Consider the following 6,075-nt stretch of genomic DNA (forward strand, 5'->3'; position numbering starts at 1 on the left):
GCTCAAGAAATAGTGAGCAGGTCAGTGAGAGGTAAGGGGTAGAGGAGGGGAGCAGGTTGTGCAGAGCACTTGGGACCACTGAAGGGCTTTGGGCAGAGGGGTGTGTTGAAAAAATATAGAGCTGAATCTCTGAAATTAAAACATTCTATATGGGAAGAAATCATTGTAATTCGGGACATACATGCAGACTGGGTGGTCTTTGGTGTCTCTGAAGAACAATGAGAAGATGAAAGTTTTATTTAAAAAAAAAGAAGTTACAGCCGGGCTCGGTGGCTCAGCCTGTAATCCCGCGCCTTTGGGAGGCTGAGGTGAGTGGATTGCCTGAGCCCACGGGTTCGAGACCCACCCGGGCAAATTGGTGAGACCTCATCTCTACAATAAATCAAAATGAGCCGGGCGTGGTAGCACGCACCTATAGTTCCAGCTGCTTGGAAGGCTGAGGCAGAAGGATCGCCAGAGTCCAGCAGGTTGAGGCTGTGGTGGCCGGGAGCAGCCACTGCACTCCAGTCTGGGCGACAGAGTGAGACTCCAACTCAAAAAAAAAAAAGAAGTTACGTATTGCTCTTTGAGAAAGTTCATTGACGCTAGTAATGTTTAAGGGAGCTGGCAAGTTTTGAATGGTTAAGTGACAGCAATGGGTAAAACTATTCTTGGAGTTACAGGGGATTGTTTCAGCATCTATCAGTAAAGCTAATTCCAGGTTACAGAAGATATTTTTAGCAGTCAGGATTCCAGAGAACTACATTTTGGAGCAATGTTTTGTGTTCTGAGTCCTTTCGACTGTTTTAGTTGGGCATGACAAGAATGATCCAACTCATATGATCAACTTTCACAAGTGACATGAGCTGACTTCTGATTTCAAAGGCCCACTCTGGTTGCTGTGTTGAGAACAGAATGTGGAAGACAGACATGGAAACATGGACACTTGATCAGGGCTATTGCAGTCTCTCAAATGAGAGATGATGGCAGATTGGATCTGGTGGTAGCGGTAGAGTGATGAGTGGTTTTATTCTGGTTATATTATGAAAACAGAACCAACAGGATTGACTAATAGGTTGGACAAGTTTGTAAACCAAAAATAAAATTAGACCGAGAGACTCAAAGGACTCAAAAAACTATACTTGCTATGAAAGAAATGTTTACTATATGAATTCCTACCTCACGTTCACTGTATTTTATAAACCCCTACCTCACGTTTGCTGTATTTTATAAATCCCAATCTCAAACCCCATAAGACTAGGCATATGTAAGGCGCCTGGTAGTAACTGTGACCATAAAGTTACAAAATATTTGCAGTGTTTATACTTAGAACTTTGTTAAGTTTTTGTTTGTCCCATAATAACCATGTTAATTGAAATAACCAGCTTCTTCTGCTGGCAGTGTGTGAATGTTAAGCAATAAGCCCCTCCCGGACATTCCTTTGCTTGAATTATGGTGGGCTCTGTGGCGCCAGCCACTCTTCTGGTGGGCTCTGTGGCGCCAGCCACTCTTCTGGTGGGCTCTGTGTTATTTCAAACCTGCTTGTATGCCCGAGCTGATTTATGCACAGTAACAGTGACTGTGTAAACTTCAGCTTATCTAACATTCCAGATGGCTTAACTAACTGCACTCTGCCCGTGTAGCCGTTAGTAGTCAATCACGGGCAGCTGAGCCCATGCCCGCGCAAATCAAAAACGAACCCACCAATCTCAAGCTCTCCTGTCCCCTGACATCACCACAAACCTAATTGAGAACTAATTCTGCAAGATCCGTGGACTTCGTTTTCTACGTCATGCCTTCTTCTAATTGGATAATGTCTCAAGCCTAGGAAAAACTGGTCATGCTCAGTCCCTCCCTCATAACTGTGTATATAAACTACTTGCTGTACTAGGTCGGTGCTCTCGTTCCTGTACCGCTGCGCCGGTTACAGACGTGAGCCCAGGCTCAAGCCTGAATAAAGACCCTAGTGTGATTTGCATCGGAGCTGGCTCTTTGGTGGTCTCTCAGATTCAGGATTTGGGTACAACAAGACACCCCCAACTGAACAGATCCCCTTGGAGTCAAGAGGTCAGACAGAGCAGAGACTCTCCCTCAGGGGGCTGCATGCCCCCAAACGTGGAAATAAAGGAAAATTTCAAGTTCTCTCAAGGGAAATTCCAGGCACCAACTAGCTTTGAGAAATAAATAAGCATCTTGATAAGCAAGAAGGTAATAGTAGCCTAAAACAATAGCCAAGGAGGTTAGAATCACAAGATGTTTGGTTCCCTTATGGAAACAAAAGAAAACATTTTACCATATGTCCTTGAGTTATCTTTCCAGAAACCTGGACTGCCACCAAATGGATCTCCCTGCAGGCAGACTTCAGATAAGGATAACTGGGACAGAGATCTAACCACCATTCTTTGTTCTAAATTTCTTCCTGAGGGGCCTGGAGGAAGTCACACCTACCAGCAGAGCTAACATTCTTTTCTGCTGATTCCAAAATGTTAAGCAAAGCTTCCTTTTCTTAACCAATTCCAAATCCTGAATCTAGCTATGACTGGTAAACGTCCCCCTCCTTCAAGATATCTTGTTGGCCAAAACCAATGAGTAACCTCTATGTGTGCTACCACGCCCGGCTAATTTTTGATTTACCTATAACTTCCAAATTTTGATTTGCCTATAACTTCCGACTTTCCCAAGATTTATCTCTGCCCTTAAACACCCTTACCTGCATGTTATTAGGGAGGTTAAGATTGAAGCATTAGCTGCCTGATCCTCCTTGCTTGGTGCCCTGCAAATAAATGTCTGCCTTGCTCCCTCTGCAAACTATCAAACTCAGTGTGAATATCTGGGCTTACTGTGCCAGGCAAGCAGATCCCAATTCAGTTTGGTAACAGAGGACTCTAGAAAAAACCTTAAAACTTTAAAACTAAGTTTTCAGCCGTGATGAGGTGAGTGGTCAGATACATCCTGCTATAATCCTTCCCATTAGCGGTTTAGACACACGATGAACCAGCATTAATGTTAAAATAGGGATCATAAAACTGACTGAACAATAAGACACCAAATTATAAACAGTACCTAAGGCTGTGCCAGGCAAGGGTTAATTCATGCACCCCTACACATGAAGAATAAACTATGTTCTAATTACCACTGGTTTTACTTTAGCAACTAAATAAGCACTGGTCTCAAGATGAACAATATTAAAACAATTGCAACTCATCCAGCTCACAGACTGTAACTGACCCTCTGTTCCCATAAGCCAAAACTACAGTTTTGAACAAGAGACTGATTTTAGTAACTTCCTCCTGATAAGAAGACCACCAACCATAAGAAGACCACCAACCATGGACTGATTCTGGCTGATTTATGAAGGCTGCACACTGCGTACTCTGCTTCACTTTTGACATAAAGAGCCTAATTGTAATACATTTAAATGTTGAGTCTCCACCCCAAGGTGAACATGGGTTGTATGTAACATACATGTTTGTTCAGTATGCCTGCATCAGGACTACCTTCATGAATATACAGCTCCTCCTGTAACTTGTTAAAAATGTATGTTTAGCCAACCTGTTCAGCATAAAGATTCTACCCAACTCCTCCTTCAAAGTACCTGTCTCTAGTCTTTGAACGACGGCTGTGTTTCTCAGCTTGTAGGATGGCCACCTTGTAGGCTACAACCCCTTAGAAGAAATAAAGTCTCCTTTCTAAATGTTTTAAGACTATGCCTTTTTTTTTTTTGAGTTGGAATCTCACTCTATCGCCCAGGCTGGAAGCAGTAGCACACTCACGGCCACCCCAGCATCGACCTGCTAGGCTCTGGCGACCCTTCTGCCTCAGTCTTCCAAGTAGCCAGAATTACAGGCACGCGCTATCATACCTGGCTAAATTTTTTTTATGTAGTGTAGAGACAAGGTATCGCCAAGTTGCCTGGACTGGTCTCGAACGTGCAGACTCAGGCAATCCACTCGCCTCAGCCTCCCAAAGTGCTGGAATTACAGGCTGAGCCACCAAGCCTGACCACTGTTTTTTTTTTTTTTTAAGTTAACAGGTTTTAAGAGAAAAAAATGTTTCTTAGGGGTTTTTTTTCTTTACGTCTAAGTTACATACTTACACACACTCCAATTCATCACAGAGTCATGATTTTTTTTTTCCCATTTCTTTCACTTTGCACTAAGGTATCTGAGGGCAAACATTGTGCTAGGTTCACCTTTAAATTTCCAATGCCTATGAAAGGACAGACTGAGAGTGGGAAGCCATATTTCATCTTGTTCTTAAACCCTGACACAATGATGAGAAAGTAGAAGCTATGCTTTTGGAGAAATGCACACTTTAGGTATAATTAACTTTACTGACTTTGTCTTTTCAGAAACAGACTTCCAGGTATCAGAGCTATCTCATAGTGGCAATCAAGCTTGCCTAGAGTAAAGGGAATTTACAAGGCCTAAGATATCATGCATTGGGCAAGGACTGTAAAAGTCATGAAACTTGTAATTACAAAAGTTATAACCGCTCAGAGGGGGAGGAGGCGGGGATTCGATCTTCCAGTAAATTGGACACTATCTACAGGGAAGTCAAGGACCCACCCAAAGCTACCCACTGGGAATGCCTACGAGATAAGGGGAGGTACACCCTCCATTAGGTCTAAGGAATGTCGTTTGGGAAGGTGCAGGAGAATTAGAATCCTTGTCACACCCTTCTCTAGGGTCTGTGATAATGTGGGCGGACATTAATGGGTCTCTGTGTCACAGGTTCTCCAAGACATCCACAGGTGGTCGATAAGGAAGTCACAGCAGTCACGTGCAACATCTCCAAGAGAAGGATTTAAGCCAGGACTCTGGGGGGCTACACCGCCACACTCACCTAGAGTGTAGGCCCACTCCCTGTCTGTGGGGGGTGAACTTTTCTTAAATAAATCTTGTCTTCTCTCACCTCTGAGTGTTGCAATTCTTTGCAATTTACTCAGATCTCTGGGTTTGCGGCGCGCACCTCCCTGGCAGTGCTGCGCGCCTCCCTGCGCCTCTCCACCCTCACCCGATCCATCCATACCCTAACAGCCTACTGTAGCATCAAATAAATATTTATTGAATAAATGTACATTTGACACTCAATGTTCATTTATTCACATGTCTTCAAATGGGACATGTGAATTCACATTGGATCCAACACTGTCTTTATTATCTCTCTACTAAGATACCTTTTGCCTCAAGTATGAAAACCTATTTGCTGATCTCTCAGAGAGGCTAGATCAGGACCCCTAAGAGTTCAGGTTCTACTTGCTGACCACCTTTTCAGGGCTGTATTAGTTTTCTGTTGTTGTGGGTGGTACTGTGAAATACATATTTGGTCTTCATCCCTGATGATTCCTGGCATACAACTCTTTATTTTTTTGAGTTGGAGTCTCACTCTGTTACCCAGGGGCTGGAATGCAATGGCACGCTCATAGCCACTGCAAGCTTGATCTGCTGGGCTCAGGCGATCCCTCCACACCAGCCTTTCAAGTCGCTGGAATTACAAGCGCATGCCACCACACCTGGCTAATTTTTAAAAATTATTTATTGTAGAGACCAAGTTGCTCAGGCTGGTCTCAAACCTCTGGGCACAGGCAATCCTCTTGCCTCTCTGCTTCCCAAAGCACGGGATTATAGGCTTGAGCCACCATGGCATACAACTCCTTTTATTTTTTATTTTTTTGAGTTAGAGTCTCACTCTTGTCACCCAAGCTAGAGTGCAGTGGCACGCTCACAGCCACTGCAACCTTGACCTGCTGAACTTAGGCGATTCTCCCACCTCAACCTTCCAAGTAGCTGGAACTACAGATGTACACCACCACACCTGGCTAGTTTCTTTTTGTGTGTGTGTACGTGTGATTTATTGTAAAGATGAGGTCTCACCAAATTGTCCAGGCAGAACTTGAACCTCCGGACTCAGGCAATCTTTTTGTCTTGGCCTCCCAAAGTGCTGGGATTATAGACTGAGCCACTGTGCCCAGCCAGCATACAACTCTTAAAATCCTTGGAACCTCCAGATGATAAAAATGTCTTTTGTAGTTAGGCTCGGTGGCTCAGCCTGTAATCCCGTGCTTTGGGAGGCTGAGGTGAGTGGATTGTCTGA

The sequence above is a fragment of the Carlito syrichta genome, unplaced genomic scaffold, assembly GCF_000164805.1.
Source record: "Carlito syrichta isolate Samal-C Ts95f unplaced genomic scaffold, Tarsius_syrichta-2.0.1 Scaffold315525, whole genome shotgun sequence".
Classification (NCBI taxonomy): Eukaryota; Metazoa; Chordata; class Mammalia; order Primates; family Tarsiidae; genus Carlito; species Carlito syrichta.